Raw genomic sequence first — 20,000 nt, 5'->3', positions numbered from 1 at the left:
AGGTCTGGACTACAGGCAGGCCAGTCTAGTCCATGGATATGTAATATAGTCATGTGTCTAATATATATATATATATATATATATATATATTTTATCTAATTAATCACACTTGTGAAATGTGATTAATGGTGACTAATCACATATTTATTGAGAATAAAGGGCAGTGTTGTTGTCACACAGGACATTTGTTTGAAACCTTTCAATATTTGAATGGGAGTCACATGATCAGGACCCGGTGCATGATGGGAATCAGCTGCTAATTGTTCCAATTTGGATATGTGTTTTACCACACACACACACACACACACATACACACACACACACACGGTTGTCATGGTGATGTGTGACATGACTGTCAACACTGCTGGTGTGTGTCAGTGAGATGACAGAGTGTCACAACACACTTTCCTGAATTTACTCAATCGTGTGTGTGTGTGTGCGTGTGTGTGTGTGTGCGGAGCTCATCTGGGAGCGTTTGTCCACTTTTACTTGAGACCCTCATGTAATATTAATCACACACACACACACACACACAGGTCACATGCACCACTGCACACACATGCACATCAATCAAACGCACAAAGAGGCAACACATACACAGCCTGAGGGGCGTGTGTGTGTGTGTGTGTGTGTGTGTGTGTGTGTGTGTGTGTGTGTGTGTGTGTGTGTGTGTGTGTGTGTGTGTGTGTGTGTGTGTGTGTGTGTGTGTGTGTGAGGACAGCTGGTGGAGCAGCGCATATAAATATTGTGTTGCTGTTAAATCACACAACATTCACATAAATTGACCCCCAAAAACAAAAGTGTTGCCCACACACACACACACACACACACACACACACACACATACATCAATAATCCACAAACAAGTGTTTATGTGTGACATCAAGGGTGTTTAGGTTTAGTCAACACATGATACAACAAAGAACCCAGCCTCCACATGTCATTGTTCTCACAGTCTCACTTGTCCAGAGGCAGTGGAAAATAAACCTGTGAGTAGTCAGTGTGCAGCTTGTACTGCAGCATCCATACACTAAGCAATGAAAATCAGTCCAAAGCAGCCATTATTGTCACATTTCTGGCAAGATAATCGGCATCTTGCTTACAGTCGAGCACGGTGGCGGTAGCAGGTCTCACGGTCTGTGGGCCACATGAGTGCTGCCGATGCTGGGAAACATCAACACTGGGGATTTTATGATAAGTCGGAAATTGTACAAGAAAAACTAAAAATCTTGATAGAAGTCTAAATTTTACCCAACCAAAGTCACAATTTAACAAGAAAAACTCAAACGCTTGCCAAATTATGATAAAAGGTAGAATTTTACTTGACAAAAGTCTGAATTTTACGAGAAAAACTCAAAATCTTGGCAATATCGTGGTTGAAGTCTGAATTTTACCCACCAAAAGTCACAATTTTAAAAGAAAAACTCAGTATTTTGGCAAAACTATGATAAAAGTCATAATTTTACAAGACAAAAGTCGTAATTTTACAAACCCTGTTTCCATATGAGTTGGGAAATTGTGTTAGATGTAAATATAAACGGAATACAATGATTTGCAAATTATTTTCAATCCATATTCAGTTGAATATGCTACAAAGACAACATATTTGATGTTCAAAGTGATTAAAAAATTTTTTTTTTGCAAATAATCATTAACTTTAGAATTTGATGCCAGCAACACGTGACAAAGAAGTTGGGAAAGGTGGCAATAAATACTGATAAAGTTGAGGAATGCTCATCAAACACTTATTTGAAACATCACACAGGTGAACAGGCAAATTGGGAACAGGTGGGTGCCATGATTGGGTATAAAAGTAGATTCCATGAAATGCTCAGTCATTCACAAACAAGGATGGGGCGAGGGTCACCACTTTGTCAACAAATGCGTGAGCAAATTGTTGAACAGTTTAAGAAAAACCTTACTCAACCAGCTATTGCAAGGAATTTAGGGATTTCACCATCTACGGTCCGTAATATCATCAAAGGGTTCAGAGAATCTGGAGAAATCACTGCACGTAAGCAGCTAAGATCCCTCAGGCTGTACTGCATCAACAAGCGACATCAGTGTGTAAAGGATATCACCACATGGACTCAGGAACACTTCAGAAACCCACTGTTAGTAACTACAGTTGGTCGTTACATCTGTAAGTGCAAGTTAAAACTCTCCTATGCAAGGCGAAAACCGTTTATCAACAACACCCAGAAACGCCGTCGGCTTCGCTGGGCCTGAGCTCATCTAAGATGGACTGATACAAAGTGGAAAAATGTTCTGTGGTCTGACGAGTCCTCATTTGAAATTGTTTTTGGAAACTGTGGATGTCGTGTCCTCCGGACCAAAGAGGAAAAGAACCATCCGGATTGTTATAGGCGCAAAGTTGAAAAGCCAGCATCTGTGATGGTATGGGGGTGTATTAGTGCCCAAGACATGGGTAACTTACACATCTGTGAAGGCGCCATTAATGCTGAAAGGTACATACAGGTTTTGGAGCAACATATGTTGCCATCCAAGCAACGTTACCATGGACGCCCCTGCTTATTTCAGCAAGACAATGCCAAGCCACGTGTTACATCAACGTGGCTTCATAGTAAAAGAGTGCGGGTACTAGACTGGCCTGCCTGTTGTCCAGACCTGTTTCCCATTGAAAATGTGTGGCGCATTACGGAGCCTAAAATAGCACAACGGAGACCCCCGGACTGTTGAACAACTTAAGCTGTACATCAAGCAAGAATGGGAAAGAATTCCACCTGAGAAGCTTCAAAAATGTGTCTCCTCAGTTCCCAAACGTTTACTGAGTGTTGTTAAAAGGAAAGGCCATGTAACACAGTGGTGAACCTGCCCTTTCCCAACTACTTTGGCACGTGTTGCAGCCATGAAATTCTAAGTTAATTATTATTTGCATAAAAATAATAAAGTTTTGAACATCAAATATCTTGTCTTTGTAGTGCATTCAATTGAATATGGGTTGAAAAGGATTTGCAAATCATTGTATTCCGTTTATATTTACATCTAACACAATTTCCCAACTCATATGGAAACGGGGTTTGTATATTAGGAACATGTTCCATGTAGTGATCTATGTTAGAAAGGTGCGTGTGTGTTGATGGTGACACAAAGCGTAAAAGTGGATCCTCCATGATGGCGAGTAGCGAAGGTGTTTTGGGGGCGTGTCCTTGTTCACATAAAAGACACCAGGCAATGATTTATGTCCTCGCTCGACCGCCTCTCTCTCTCTCTAACGTCACGCCTCCAGCTGCTGATTAAGTATTAAAGACCCAGGCCACACCCCCCCACACTGGCAGAACACGCCTTCGAGTGAGGCCCCGCCCCCTATCCCCCCAGCTCTCTCTCTTCAGTATAACAATGTGCGTTTGACAATAGGCGGCTTACGCCCACACCCTGGCCCCGCCCCCCTCGCGCTCTCCATCTGTCTGAGGCTGCCGTCTCCGTCTTCTCGCCTCGTGTCGGAGGATGAAAGGACGACGGAGCGTCTGCTGCTTCCAGTGAGTCTCTCTCTTTGATTGACAGCTAATTGTGCTGACTCCGCCATTCCTTTCTGTGCCGTCATGACGGACGCGGTCCAGAACCGGACCACGTGATCCGTCACATGACGCTCACCTGGGTCCGTTCCGCTGGATCAGAACCACACTGCTATTGCTCTCTCCGTGGTTCTGAGAACTGGACAGGGTTGATAATCAATCAATCAATCAATCGGTGTGACATGAAGGGTCAAAGGTCAGCTGTGCATTAAAACTTTAGCAATGTGGTGTTATGTGTTAAGCTCGCTAACATTGTGCATTGTCCATGTGGCAGTAAGAAGACATTATTTGGATTGTCCTGTTCAAATACATTGTCCATGTGGCAGTAAGAAGACATTATTTGGATTGTCCTGTTCAAATACATTGTCCATGTAGCAGTAAGAAGACATTATTTGGATTGTCCTGTTTAAATACATTGTCCATGTGGGGGTAAGAAGACATTATTTGGATTGTCCTGTTTAAATACACTGTCCATGTGGCAGTAAGAAGACATTATTTGGACTGTCCTGTTTAAATACATTGTCCATGTGGCAGTAAGAAGACATTATTTGGATTGTCCTGTTCAAATACATTGTCCATGTGGCAGTAAGAAGACATTATTTGGATTGTCCTGTTTAAATACATTGTCCATGTGGGGGTAAGAAGACATTATTTGGATTGTCCTGTTTAAATACATTGTCCATGTGGGGGTAAGAAGACATTATTTGGATTGTCCTGTTTAAATACATTGTCCATGTGGCGGTAAGAAGACATTATTTGGTTTGTCCTGTTTAAATACATTGTCCATGGGGCAGTAAGAAGACATTATTTGGATTGTCCTGTTCAAATACATTGTCCATGTGGCAGTAAGAAGACATTATTTGGATTGTCCTGTTTAAATACATTGTCCATGTGGGGGTAAGAAGACATTATTTGGATTGTCCTGTTTAAATACACTGTCCATGTGGCAGTAAGAAGACATTATTTGGACTGTCCTGTTTAAATACATTGTCCATGTGGCGGTAAGAAGACATTATTTGGATTGTCCTGTTTAAATACATTGTCCATGTGGCAGTAAGAAGACATTATTTGGATTGTCCTGTTCAAATACATTGTCCATGTGGCAGTAAGAAGACATTATTTGGATTGTCCTGTTTAAATACATTGTCCATGTGGGGGTAAGAAGACATTATTTGGATTGTCCTGTTTAAATACATTGTCCATGTGGCAGTAAGAAGACATTATTTGGACTGTCCTGTTTAAATACATTGTCCATGTGGCGGTAAGAAGACATTATTTGGATTGTCCTGTTTAAATACATTGTCCATGTGGCGGTAAGAAGACATTATTTGGTTTGTCCTGTTTAAATACATTGTCCATGGGGCAGTAAGAAGACATTATTTGGATTGTCCTGTTCAAATACATTGTCCATGTGGCAGTAAGAAGACATTATTTGGATTGTCCTGTTTAAATACATTGTCCATGTGGCAGTAAGAAGACATTATTTGGATTGTCCTGTTTAAATACATTGTCCATGTGGCAGTAAGAAGACATTATTTGGATTGTCCTGTTTAAATACATTGTCCATGTGGCAGTAAGAAGACATTATTTGGATTGTCCTGTTTAAATACATTGTCCATGTGGCAGTAAGAAGACATTATTTGGATTGTCCTGTTTAGATACATTGTCCATGTGGCAGTAAGAAGACATTATTTGGATTGTCCTGTTTAAATACATTGTTCATGTGGCAGTAAGAAGACATTATTTGGATTGTCCTGTTTAAATACATTGTCCATGTGGCGGTAAGAAGACATTATTTGGACTGTCCTGTTTAAATAGTTTCTATTTGTCGGGTTCACAACGTTCTGTCTTAGTCGAAGCAGAGTTACGACGAGAGTGACGTAGCCTCATTTTTGTTTGTCTTTGTTGTTAGCATTATTTTTAGCGGCACATCGCAAGCTAAGAGAAGGATGAAACTTCTCCCGAATTTGTTTGGATTGTTGACGTTACTGACACCCGCAGGACTTAAGCGGGAGGACAATAAAAACGTAAGCAATGTTGTATCAGATTTGCTAGGTTGTTAGCAAGCTCGCTAACATTGTGCATTGTCCATGCGGCAGTAAGATGACATTATTTGGATTGTCCTGTTTAAATACTTTTTTTTATTTTGTCGGGTTCACAACGTGCTGTCTTAGTCGAAACAGAGTTACGACGAGAGTGACGTAGCCTCATTTTTGTTTGTCTTTGTTGTTAGCATTATATTTAGCGTTAGCATTGCAATTTAACAGAAGGCTGAAACTTCTTCCGAATTTGTTTGGATTGTTGACGTTACTGACACCCGCAGGACTTAAGCGGGAGGACAATAAAAACGTAAGCAATGTCGTATCAGATTTGCCACATTGTTAACAAGCTAGCTAACTTTGTGCATTGTCCATGTGGCGGTAAGATTACTTTATTTGGACTGTCCTGTTTAAATAGTTTCTATTTGTCGGGTTCACAACGCTCTGTCTTAGTCGAAGCAGAGTTACGACGAGAGTGACGTAGCCTCATTTTTGTTTGTCTTTGTTGTTGGTATTATTTTTAGCGTTAGCATCGCAAGCTAGCAGAGGGCTGAAACTTCTCCCGAATTTGTTTGGATTGTTGACGTTACTGACACCCGCAGGACTTAAGCGAGAGGACAATAAAAACATAAGCAATGCTGTATCAGATTTGCTAGGTTGTTAGCAAGCTAGCTAATATTGTGCATTGTCCATGTGGCAGTAAGATGACATTATTTGGACTGTCCTGTTTAAATAGTTTCTATTTGTCTGGTTCACAACGTTCTTTCTTAGTCAAAGCAGAGTTACGACGAGAGTGAAGTAGCCTCATTTTTGTTTGTCTTTGTTGTTAGCATTATTTTTAGTGTTAGCATAGCAAGTTAACAGAAGGCTGAAACTTCTTCCGAATTTGTTTGGATTGTTGACGTTACTGACACCCGCAGGACTTAAGCGGGAAGACAATAAAAACGTAAGCAATGTCGTATCAGATTTGATACGTTGTTAGCAAGCTAGCTAACATTGTGCATTGTCCATGTGGCGGTAAGAAGACATTATTTGGACTGTCCTGTTTAAAACACGTTTTGTTATTTTGTGGGGTTCACAACGTTCTTTCTCAGTCAATAAAGAATTACGACGAGAGGGAAGTAGCCTCATTTTTGTTTGTCCTTGTTGTTAGCATTATTTTTAGCGTTAGCATTGGAAGCTAACAGAAGGCTGAAACTTATTCATCCTAATTTGTTTGGATTGTTGACGTTACAGACACCCACAGGACTTAAGCGGGAGGACAATAGAAATATAAACAATGTCGTATTAGATTTGCTTGGTTGTTAGCGAGCTAGCTAGCATTGTGCATTGTCCATGTGGCAGTAAGAAGACATTATTTGGATTGTCCTATTCAAAACACTTTTTGTTATTTTGTCGGGTTCACAACGTTCTGTCTTAGTCGAAACAGAGTTACGACGAGAGTGACGTAGCCTCATTTTTGTTTGTCTTTGTTGTTAGCATTATTTTTAGCATTAGCATAGCAAGTTAACAGAAGGCTGAAACTTCTTCCGAATTTGTTTGGATTGTTGACGTTACTGACACCCGCAGGACTTAAGCGGGAGGACAATAAAAACGTAAGCAATGTCGTATCAGATTTGATACGTCGTTAGCGAGCTAGCTAACATTGTGCATTGTCCATGTGGCGGTAAGAAGACATTATTTGGACTGTCCTGTTTAAAACACGTTTTGTTATTTTGTCGGGTTCACAACGTTCTTTCTCAGTCAATGAAGAGTTACGACGAGAGTGAAGTAGCCTCATTTTTGTTTGTCTTTGTTGTTAGCATTATTTTTAGCGTTAGCATAGCAAGCTAATAGAAGGCTGAAACTTCTTCCGAATTTGTTTGGATTGTTGACGTTACTGACACCCGCAGGACTTAAACGGGAGGACAATAAAAATATAAACAATGTTGTATCAGGTTTGCTAGGTTGTTAGCGAGCTAGTTAACATTGTGCATTGTCCATGTGGCGGTAAGAAGACATTATTTGGACTGTCCTGTTTAAATAGTTTCTATTTGTCTGGTTCACAACGTTCTTTCTTAGTCGAAGCAGAGTTACGACGAGAGTGACGTAGCCTCATTTTTGTTTGTCTTTGTTGTTAGCATTATTTTTAGCGTTAGCATTGCAAGCTAACAGAAGGCTGAAACCTCTCCAGAATTTGTTTGGATTGTTGACATTGCTGACAAACAACATTCACTAGCTGGTGTTGAACTCGCGCATTAATACTTGGCGTTTTATGATTGTTTTTTTTCAATGAAAATGTTTGCCAAAATTCACTTATCGCCCTGTCAAACATTTAATAAAAAATACAAATAAGGAAAATTGCGAGTACTTTGATTAAGAAAATGAAACACACTGTTTTTGTGGTAATATTTGTGTGTCCTGAAGCGGATTAATAGGATTTAAAACATTTTCGATGTGGAATTTTTTTTAAATATTTTTGTCAGTTGACAAACAACACTTCATGCTCAGGATGTTAGCCATAAGTCTTTGCGGTCACATGGTGTCAAGTCACATGACTGAACTCAGTACCATCCAGGAAGTGTGACCTGTCCACCCAAACGAGACACCTTTTTGAAGTGGAATTCTTTCCCATTCTTGCTTGATGTACAGTTTAAGTTGTTCAACAGTCTCCCTTCTGCTATTTTAGGCTTCATATTTTCAATGGGAGACAGGTCTGGACTACAGGCAGGCCAGTCTAGTACCCGCACTCTTTTACTATGAAGCCACGCTGTTGTAACACGTGGCTTGGCATTGTCTTGCTGAAATAAGCAGGGGCGTCTATGATAACGTTGCTTGGATGGCAACATATGTTGCTCCAAAACCTGTATGTACCTTTCAGCATTAATGGTGCCTTCACAGATGTGTAAGTTACCCATGTCTTGGGCACTAATACACCCCCATACCATCACAGATGCTGGCTTTTGAACTTTGCGCCTAGAACAATCCGGATGGTTCTTTTCCTCTTTGGTCTGGAGGACACGGCGTCCACATTTTCCAAAAACAATTTGAAATGTGGACTCGTCAGACCACAGAACACTTTTCCACTTTGCATCAGTCCATCTTAGATGAGCTCGGGCCCAGCGAACCGTTTCTGGGTGTTGTTGATAAATGGCTTTGGCTTTGCATAGTAGAGTTTTAACTTGCACTTACAGATGTAGCGACCAACTGTAGTTACTGACAGTGGGTTTCTGAAGTGTTCCTGAGCCCATGTGGTGATATCCTTTACACACTGATGTCGCTTTTTGATGCAGTACCGCCTGAGGGATCGAAGGTCATGGGCATTGCCGCTTACGTGCAATGATTTCTCCAGATTCTCTGAACCTTTTGATTATATTACAGACCGTAGATGGTGAAATCCCTAAATTGCAATAGCTGGTTGAGAAATGTTGTTCTGAAACAATTTGCGCAGGCATTTGTTGACAAAGTGGTGTTTGTAAATGACTGAGCATTTCACAGAAGCTGCTTTTATACCCAATCATGGCACCCACCTGTTCCCAATTAGCCTGTTCCACCTGTGGGATGTTCCACATAAGTGTTTGATGAGCATTCTTCAACTTTCTCAGTCTTTTTTGCCACTCGTGCCAGCTTTTTGGAAACATGTTGCTGGCATCAAATTCCAAATGAGCTAATATTTGCAAAAAAATAACAAAGTTTCTCAGTGTGAACATTAAATATCTTGTCTTTGCAGTCGATTCAGTTGAATATAAATTGAAAAGGATTAGCAAATCATTGTATTCTCTTTTTATTGACCATTTCCAGGGACAAGTGGTAGAAAATTAGTGGCCGGACACTTTGCCAACTTCACTGGTTTTGGGTTTTGTAATGTCGATATGTGAACAAGCGTGGCGGAAGAAAGAGGGCGGGGCGCAAAAACCGCCTGGCGCGCCTCTGTTCCCGCCGAGGAGTTCTTCTCCGCTTCCTCTGCCGACTCGTCTTTGTCCGCGTTGTCATGACAACCTCGTTTTTTTGTCCGAGCTGGCAGATTTTGCTGATGGAGACCTGAACTCTTGAGAGGTCGCAAAAGGAAAAAAAACAAACTAACCCAAAAAACCAGAAGCTTTTAGCCGCCAGGCTGCTGTGACCTCCGCGGCCTGTGGGGGGTGCTGTGCCCCTCCCCCGAGTGATCATGTGATCAAACACGCGGTGACGGCTGCTAATGATATCCATGCTGATAGCGCGGCTGCGTGTACTCCATGAATGTTTCATGGTGAAGATCAGCATGCAGGACTTGTTCTGACTTGAAGAAGAACTCTGTAGGTGATGGTGAAGAAGGTTCCGCACACTGTGAGTCAAGACCGCCACTCAATTTGCTGTTTTTATAGGCACCGACCGGAATCAAACATTTGAATACCTTACTTCAACTGGCGGCCCGCGGGCCACAACCGACTCACCAAAGCTTCTCATTTGGCCCGAACATGTTGATTGTCTATGTTAGGAAGATGTTCCATGCAGTGTGTGTTGATGTTCTATGTTAGGAACATGTTCAAAGCAGTGTGTGTTGATGTCTATGTTAGGAACATGTTCCTAACAGTGGAGCATGTTCGGCAGCGCACGCACTCAGAGTACTTACAAGCAGACACAGCGTGTAGACAGAAAAGGGAGAACAGACGCATTTTGGCAGTGTTTTAGCAAACTTCTAAATCACTAATCCTCACCTCCATGTGGACAAATAAAGTAAGTTCCTTACAAGTAACATTATCCCTGGAGGACGAGGAATACCATACCATACCAGACCAACTTTATTTATAAAGCCCTTTAAAAACAACCACAGTTGAAGGACAAAGGGCTGTACACCACAAAGAAATACAGGCAAAGGACAGACTAAAAAAATAACATTTAAAACAGAGGTAAAGTAACATTTAAAACAGAGGTAAAATAACATTTAAACCAGAGGTAAAATAACATTTAAAACAGAGGTAAAAATAACATTTAAAACAGAGGTAAAATAACATTTAAAACAGAGGTAAAATAACATTTAAAACAGAGGTAAAATAACTTTTAAAACAGAGGTAAAATGCACATTTAAAACAGAAGTAAAGTGCACATTTAAAACAGAGGTAAAATAACATTTAAAACAGAGGTAAAATAACATTTAAAACAGAGGTAAAATAACATTTAAAACAGAGGTAAAATGCACAATTAAAACAGAGGTAAAATAACATTTAAAACAGAGGTAAAATAACATTTAAAACAGAGGTAAAATAACATTTAAAACAGAGGTAAAATAACATTTAAAACAGAGGTAAAATGCACATTTAAAACAGAAGTAAAATGCACATTTAAAACAGAGGTAAAATAACATTTAAAACAGAGGTAAAATAACATTTAAAACAGAGGTAAAATAACATTTAAAACAGGTAAAATAACATTTAAAACAGAGGTAAAATAACATTTAAAACAGAGGTAAAATAACATTTAAAACAGAGGTAAAATGCACATTTAAAACAGAAGTAAAATGCACATTTAAAACAGAGGTAAAATAACATTTAAAACAGAGGTAAAATAACATTTAAAACAAAGGTAAAATAACATTTAAAACAGAGGTAAAATGCACATTTAAAACAGAGGTAAAATAACATTTAAAACAGAGGTAAAATAACATTTAAAACAGAGGTAAAATGCACATTTAAAACAGAAGTAAAATGCACATTTAAAACAGAGGTAAAATAACATTTAAAACAGAGGTAGAATAACATTTAAAACAGAGGTAAAAATAACATTTAAAACAGAGGTAAAAATAATATTTAAAACAAAGGTAAAATGCACATTTAAAACATATGTAAAATAACATTTAAAACAGAGGTAAAATAACATTTAAAACAGAGGTAAAATAACATTTAAAACAGAGGTAAAATGCACATTTAAAACAGAAGTAAAATGCACATTTGAAACAGAGGTAAAATAACATTTAAAACAGAGGTAAAATGCACATTTAAAACAGATGTAAAATAACATTTAAAACAGAGGTAAAATAACATTTAAAACAGAGGTAAAATAACATTTAAAACAGAGGTAAAATGCACATTTAAAACAGAAGTAAAATGCACATTTAAAACAGAGGTAAAATAACATTTAAAACAGAGGTAAAATAACATTTAAAACAGAGGTAAAATGCACATTTAAAACAGAGGTAAAATAACATTTAAAACAGGTAAAATAACATTTAAAACAGAGGTAAAATAACATTTAAAACAGAGGTAAAATGCACATTTAAAACAGAAGTAAAATGCACATTTAAAACAGAGGTAAAATAACATTTAAAACAGAGGTAAAATAACATTTAAAACAGAGGTAAAATGCACATTTAAAACAGAGGTAAAATAACATTTAAAACAGAGGTAAAATAACATTTAAAACAGAGGTAAAATGTACATTTAAAACAGAGGTAAAATAACATTTAAAACAGAGGTAAAATGCACATTTAAAACAGAGGTAAAATAACATTTAAAACAGAGGTAAAATGCATATTTAAAAAGCAAATACAAATGATCTTAAGAACAATTTGTTAGATAAAAAGCAGGTAAAAAGTTCAAAACAAATAGCTAAACATGCTTCACTCCACACCGCAGGAGGATACAATAGCACACCGGCGACACGATGTAAACAAACGCTATGGGTGGATCTACACCTGATATCCACTGTAGTGATACCAAGTATCTAGTCGATACTACTATGAGTACATCGATATTTTTAGTCGTCACAAAATATTTTTTCTATTTTTTCCAAAACTCATATTATGTTTATAAACTCAGGAAATACGTCCCTGGACTTTGAATACGACCAATGTATGACCCTGCAACTACTTGGTATCGGATCGATACCTAAATGTGTGGTATCATCCAAAACTAATGTAAATTATCAAACAACAGAATAATAAGTGATTATTACTGGAGATGTCCGATAATGGCTTTTTTGCCGACATTCCGATATTGTCCAACTCTTAATTACCGATTCCGATATCAACAGATAACGATATATACAGTCGTGGAATTAACACGTTATTATGCCTAATTTTGTTGTGATGCCCCGCTGGATGAATGTAACTTTACCATGAATTGATTAACGTGGACCCCGACTTAAACAAGTTGAAAAACTTATTCGGGTGTTACCATTTAGTGGGCAATTGTACGGAATATGTACTGTACTACTAATAAAAGTCTCAATCAATCAATCAAAAGCAAGGTTTTCCAAAATAGGAGAACAACTTCAACCAGGTGGTGTATATCGTAGCGTCCTGGAAGAGTTAGTGCTGCAAGGGGTTCTGGGTATTTGTTCTGTTGTGTTACGGTGCGGATGTTCTGCCGAAATGTGTTTGTCATTCTTGTTTGGTGTGGGTTCACAGTGTGGCGCATATTTGTAACAGTGTTAAAGTTGTTTATACGGCTATTGATCAAGTATGCTTGCATTCTCTTATGTGTGTGTAAAAGCCGCTTATATCATGTGACTGGGCCGGCACGCTGTTTGTATGGAGGAAAAGCGGACGTGACGACAGGTTGTAGAGGACGTTAAAGGCAGTGCCTTTAAGGCACGCCCCCAATAATGTTGTCCGGGTGGAAATCGGGAGAATGGTTGCCCCGTGAGATTTTCGGGAGGGGCACTGAAATTCGGGAGTCTCCCGGGCATACTTGCCAACCCTCCCGAATTTTGCAGGAGACTCCCGAAATTCAGCGCCTCTCCCGAAAACCTCCCGGGACAAATATTCTGCCGAAAATCTCCCGATTTTCAGCCCGAGCTGGAAGCCACGCCCCCTCCAGCTCCATGCGGACCTGAGTGAGGACAGCCTTTTTTCATGACGGGAGGACAACAGGGTGACAAGAACTAAATCATCCAGACTAGAGATAAATTGTATTATTATGTTTATTTTACCTAAAAATAAATATATTTATTAATTTAAAAAAAATAAAAAAATAAAAATTTTTTACTATATTTTGCTAAAAACATCAAAATTAATTGTATTTGTATTTGTATTTTTTTGTGACTCCTTATTACATCCAGCCATAGAATTATACATTAAAATAAACATATTTGAAATAATTGATTTTAAATGATCATAATAATTCATTTAAAATGACCATATTTAATTATTAAAATAATTGCTTGTTTATCAACAACTTTAGCATTTTATTCATTACATTTTGAAACTCTCAGAAGCCAAGTTATGTTATATTCCTTAATATTTATTTATGCAAGTTTGAAGTATCAATTATCTAAACACAGTTTTGTTTGCATATTTTCAGGATGTATATATATGTATATATATGTATGAAATACTTGACTTGGTGAATTCTAGTTGTCAATATACTCCTCCCCTCTTAACCACGCCCCGCCCCACCCCCGACCACGCCCCCACCCCCCACCTCCCGAAATCGGAGGTCTCAAGGTTGGCAAGTATGCTCCGGGGAAAATCGGGAGGTTGAAACCAATACCGATAATTTCCGATATTACATTTTAAAGCATTTATCGGACATCTCTATTTATAAACTCAGGAAATACGTCCCTGGACACATGAGGACTTTGAATATGACCAATGTATGATCCTGCACCTACTTGGTATCGGATCGATACCTAAATGTGTGGTATCATCCAAAACTAATGTAAAGCATCCAAACAGAAGAATAAGTGATTATTACATTTTAACAGAAGTGTAGATAGAACACGTTAAAACAGAAAGTAAGCAGATATTAACAGTAAATGAACAAGTAGATTAATAATCAATTTTTACAGTTTGTCCCTCATAATGTAGACAAAATAATAGGTAGATAAATGACACAATATGTTACTTCATACGTCAGCAGACTAATTAGGAGCCTTTGCTTGTTTACTTACTACTAAAAGACAAGTTGTCTAGTATGTTCACTATTTTATTTAAGGACTAAATTACAATAATAAACATATGTTTAATATAGCCTAAGATTTTTTGTTACAATAATGACAATAGTTAAATTTTTTGTGCTCTCCTTTATTTAGAAAAGTATCGAAATACATTTTGGCACCGTTATCAAAATATTGGTATGGGGACAACCCTAGTATGGATGTATGGAAACGGCTGACTTTGAGATGTCTTTTGTATTTGTGCTCGTCTTGTTTTTTTGTCCGTTTTACTCCGGCGATGTAGCGCTGAATTTGACCAGTAGAGGGCGACAGAGCTACACCTTGGGTGCAATTTTGAATGTAATTTCTCTATGCGTAAACATATGTCGTTTATCGTGTGAATGTATTAAAGTTAAAGTTAAAGTACCAATGATTGTCACACACACACTAGGTGTGGCGAAATTATTCTCTGCATTCGACCCATCACCCTTGATCACCCCCTGGGAGGTGAGGGGAGCAGTGGGCAGCAGCGGTGGCCGCGCCCGGGAATCATTTTTGCCGATTTAACCCCCAATTCCAACCCTTGATGCTGAGTGCCAAGCAGGGAGGTAATGGGTCCCATTTTTTAAGTCTTTGGTATGACTCGGCCGGGGTTTGAACTCACAACCTCCCGATCTCAGGGCGGACACTCCAACCATTATGCACTATTAACACTAAACTTTCTATTTTATTCATGTCAAATATGCAATAGACATTATTTATGTTACACAATGGGTGTTGTAACATTTATATTTTTAGTCTTACAAACTTACAATAAGGTAATACAACTGAGGAAGGAAGATCATTCAAGAGAAGGAACATCAGTCAACTAAATTTCTGGAGCTTCCGTTCCTTCATTCTGTTAACTATCTGTCGAGTTGCACACGCCGGAAACAAGTAGCGCGGGTAGAATAAAGTAACAGTAAAAAATAAATGACACAATATGTCACTGCATACAAACCCCATTTCCATATGAGTTGGGAAATTGTGTTAGATGTAAATATAAACGGAATACAATGATTTGCAAATCCCTTTCAAGCCATATTCAGTTGAATATGCTTCAAAGACAACAAATTTGATGTTCGAACTGATAACACTTTTTTTTTTGTGCAAATAATCATTAACTTTAAAATTTGATGCCAGCAACACGTGACAAAGAAGTTGGGAAAGGTGGCAATAAATACTGATAAAGTTGAGGAATGCTCATCAAACACTTATTTGGAACATCCCACAGGTGAACAGGCAAATTGGGAACAGGTGGGTGCCATGATTGGGTATAAAAGTAGATTCCATGAAATGCTCAGTCATTCACAAACAAGGATGGGGCGAGGGTCACCACTTTGTCAACAAATGCGTGAGCAAATTGTTTAAGAACAACTTTTCTCAACCAGCTATTGCAAGGAATTTAGGGATTTCACCATCTACGGTCCGTAATATCATCAAAGGGTTCAGAGAATCTGGAGAAATCACTGCACGTAAGCGATGATATCATGGACCTTTGATCCCTCAGGTGGTACTGCATTAAAAAGCGACATCAGTGTGTAAAGGATATCACCACATGGGCTCAGGAACACTTCAGAAAACCACTGTCAGTAACTACAGTTGGTCGCTACATCTGTAAGTGCAAGTTAAAACTCTCCTATGCAAGGCGAAAACCGTTTATCAACAACACCCAGAAACGCTTCACTGGGCCCGAGCTCATCTAAGATGGACTGATGCAAAGTGGAAAAGTGTTCTGTGGTCTGACGAGTATTTGGAAACTGTGGATGTCGTGTCCTCCGGACCAAAGAGGAAAAGAACCATACGGACTGTTCTAGGGGCAAAGTGTAAAAGCCAGCATCTGTGATGGTATGGGGGTGTATTAGTGACCAAGACATGGGTAACTTACACATCTGTGAAGGCACCATTAATGCTGAAAGGTACATACAGGTTTTGGAGCACCATATGTTGCCATCCAAGCAACGTTACCATGGACGCCCCTGCTTATTTCAGCAAGACAATGCCAAGCCACGTGTTACATCAACGTGGCTTCATAGTAAAAGAGTGCGGGTACTAGACTGGCCTGCCTGTAGTCCAGTCAGGACACAACGTGCCAACTTCACTGGTTTGGTTTATATGTACATATATATATATATATATATATATATATATATATATATATATATATATATATATATATATATATATATATATATATATATATATATAATCCTGCAGGGCCTTTTCAGCGTGACATGATGAAGAAGATGACTACCTTCCCTCCAGCACACACCAGCCACAGTACAGGTCCCTGGTGGCCAGACAGGACTGGCAGTCGGCGTGTTGGTCACATGACGACACAGGGACCTTGGACAGCTGAGAGACATCCATGAGTTTAGGAAGGAGACGAGATGGCGGCCTTGGCGAGCGTCCACACTTCTTACCCTGCTGCTGGTCATCACAAAGAGGTTCTGCTCGCCGGCGTCCAATAGGAGGTCGGCGTTGACCGCACTACCGTCGTCCACCAGCACGCTCCCGTACCGCTCCCCAGACCCGTCCGGCCGTAACACAGTGGTGAACATGCCCTTTCCCAACTACTTTGGCACGTGTTGCAGCCACGGAATTTTAAGTTAATTATTATTTGCACAAAAAAAAATAAAGTTTATGAGTTTGAACATCAAATATGTTGTCTTTGTAGTGCATTCAATTGAATATGGGTTGAAAAGGATTCACAAATCATTGTATTCCGTTTATATTTACATCTAACACAATTTCCCAACTCATATGGAAACGGGGTTTGTACATCAGCAGACTAATTAGGAGTTTGTATTTGTTTACTTACTACTAAAAGACAAGTTGTCTAGTATATTTACTTGTATTTTCCTGTGTTTAGTGTTTTAGTTCCTGTCTCGTGCTTTTATTTTGGTGGCACTCCTGCTTTTGTGTTTACTTGACCCCAGCTTTTGAGTGCTGCTTCACACACCAGCATCATGTTGACAATTAGGAGTGTTTAAGTCGAGTGTTCATCCATGAGGCCCACTTCTCGGCTCGCAAGTCTTTGCTGTGCTCCAGCGTTTCCTTTTTGTTTCGTAGCTTGTAGGTGTTAGTTTGGGTTTGGGGCTTTGTCGCCATTAAACACCTTTTTACCTGCACGCTGCCTCCTCGGCTTTCAGTGCGGTGTTCGGGGCAGACTCCGTGTAGCTCACTGCTCTCGCCCCTGGTGTATTGAAAGCGATGGTCGCTCTCAGAGGCGATGACCTCATCCGACTGCGTGATGTCAGGTCTGAAGGCATCATCGCCGCCTTGTGATTGACACCCCCATCCCCCTTTCAAGTCCGTCTCTGGCTGACCGCGGTCGACCCGCTGACCCTGCCCATTGACGGTCTCGCTGGAGCCGCCAGCGAGCCGCGATGTGCCGCGTGAGAGGATTAGCGGGCCGTTCACAAAACGCTGAATAGGGGAATTAAAGTCCATTCAGCATCGGAACACGGCGGCCCAGAAAGTCGGCTTGGGGGAAGCCTGAGATGGGAATAGACAAAGACGGTGAGAGTGCACCTACGTGCGATCGTTTGTTCACGGGTTTGATCCCCAAAACACTGCAGAAGCATCCCTTGTGGCCCCGCCGCCTCCACGCTGGCGTCTCAAATGGAATACTTCCGTCAGTCCACTTCAGTAAGTACAAACCCCGTTTCCATATGAGTTGGGAAATTGTGTTAGATGTAAATATAAACGGAATACAATGATTTGCAAATCCTTTTCAACCCATATTCAGTTGAAGGCACTACAAAGACAACATATTTGATGTTCAAATTCATAAACTTTATTTTATTTTTTTGCAAATAATAATTAAATTAGAATTTCATGGCTGCAACACGTGCCAAAGTAGTTGGGAAAGGGCATGTTCACCACTGTGTTACATGGCCTTTCCTTTTAACAACACTCAGTAAACGTTTGGGAACTGAGGAGACACATTTTTGAAGCTTCTCAGGTGGAATTCTTTCCCATTCTTGCTTGATGTACAGCTTAAGTTGTTCAACAGTCCGGGGGTCTCCGTTGTGGTATTTTAGGCTTCATAATGCGCCACACATTTTCAATGGGAGACAGGTCTGGACTACAGGCAGGCCAGTCTAGTACCCGCACTCTTTTACAGCATTGTCTTGCTGAAATAAGCAGGGGCGTCCATGGTAACGTTGGTAACTTGGATGGCAACATATGTTGCTCCAAAACCTGTATGTACCTTTCAGCATTAATGGCGCCTTCACAGATGTGTAAGTTACCCATGTCTTGGGCACTAATACGCCCCCATACCATCACAGATGCTGGCTTTTCAACTTTGCGCCTATAACAATCCGGATGGTTCTTTTCCTCTTTGGTCCGGAGGACACAACGTCCACAGTTTCCAAAAACAATTTGAAATGTGGACTCGTCAGACCACAGAACACTTTTCCACTTTGCATCAGTCCATCTTAGATGAGCTCCGGCCCAGCGAAGCCGACGGCGTTTCTGGGTGTTGTTGATAAACGGTTTTCGCCTTGCATAGGAGAGTTTTAACTTGCACTTACAGATGTAGCGACCAACTGTAGTTACTGACAGTGGTTTTCTGAAGTGTTCCTGAGCCCATGTGGTGATATCCTTTACACACTGATGTCGCTTTTTAATGCAGTACCACCTGAGGGATCAAAGGTCCATGATATCATCGCTTACGTGCAGTGATTTCTCCAGATTCTCTGAACCCTTTGATGATATTACGGACCGTAGATGGTGAAATCCCTAAATTCCTTGCAATAGCTGGTTGAGAAAAGTTGTTCTTAAACAATTTGCTCACGCATTTGTTGACAAAGTGGTGACCCTCGCCCCATCCTTGTTTGTGAATGACTGAGCATTTCATGGAATCTACTTTTATACCCAATCATGGCACCCACCTGTTCCCAATTTGCCTGTTCACCTGTAGGATGTTCCAAATAAGTGTTAGTTTAACCTGCTCATCGGCCTAGTGGTTGGAGTGTCCGCCCTGAGATTGGTAGGTCATGAGTTCAAACCCCGGCCGAGTGACATCAGTGTGTAAAGGATATCACCCCATATACCTGTGTTGTCCTTTCGATCCTTACACTTTCCATCATTGTAACTGAGCTACTGTGTGGAGCAATTTCCCTTGTGGATCATTAAAGTTTGTCTAAATCATACCAAAGACTATACAAATGTGACCGATTACATCCCTGCTTGGCACTCAGCATCAAGGGTTGGAATTGGGGGTTAAATCACCAAAATGATTCCCGGGCGCGGCCACCGCTGCTGCTCACTGCTCCCCTCACCTCCCAGGGGGTGAACAAGGGGATGGGTCAAATGCAGAGGACAAATGTCATCACACCTAGTGTGTGTGTGACAATCATTGGTCCTTTAGCTTTTTAACTTTAACTTGATGAGCAGTCCTCAACTTTCTCAGTCTTTTTTGCGACGCGTGCCAGCTTTTTAGAAGCATGTTGCAGGCATCAAGTTCCAAATGAGCTAATATTTGCACAAAATAACAACGTCTACCAGTTCGAAGGTTAAATATCTTGTCTTTGAAGTCTATTCA

The 20,000-nt window shown here is 40.0% G+C and overlaps 1 protein-coding gene across 3 annotated transcripts in view; it reads left to right on the top strand.

Annotated features, from left to right (window-relative positions):
* Positions 1–20,000, top strand: part of plxnb3 (plexin B3) — a 128,621-nt gene that overhangs the window by 31,614 nt on the left and 77,007 nt on the right. Inside the window, exon 1 of one of the 3 annotated variants that reach the window (XM_072914482.1) lies at positions 3,463–3,500. The exons of the other annotated variants lie outside the window; for them this stretch is intronic. The gene's annotated coding sequence lies outside the window, so the exon portion shown is untranslated. Of the gene's footprint in view, positions 1–3,462; positions 3,501–20,000 lie in introns of those variants that run through there. 3 annotated transcript variants of the gene reach the window in all.

Source organism: Nerophis lumbriciformis, linkage group LG01, assembly GCF_033978685.3.
Source record: "Nerophis lumbriciformis linkage group LG01, RoL_Nlum_v2.1, whole genome shotgun sequence".
NCBI lineage: Eukaryota > Metazoa > Chordata > Actinopteri > Syngnathiformes > Syngnathidae > Nerophis > Nerophis lumbriciformis.
The sequence above is the reverse complement of the archived record's forward strand: the minus strand, read 5'-3'. Positions and strand labels throughout refer to the sequence as shown.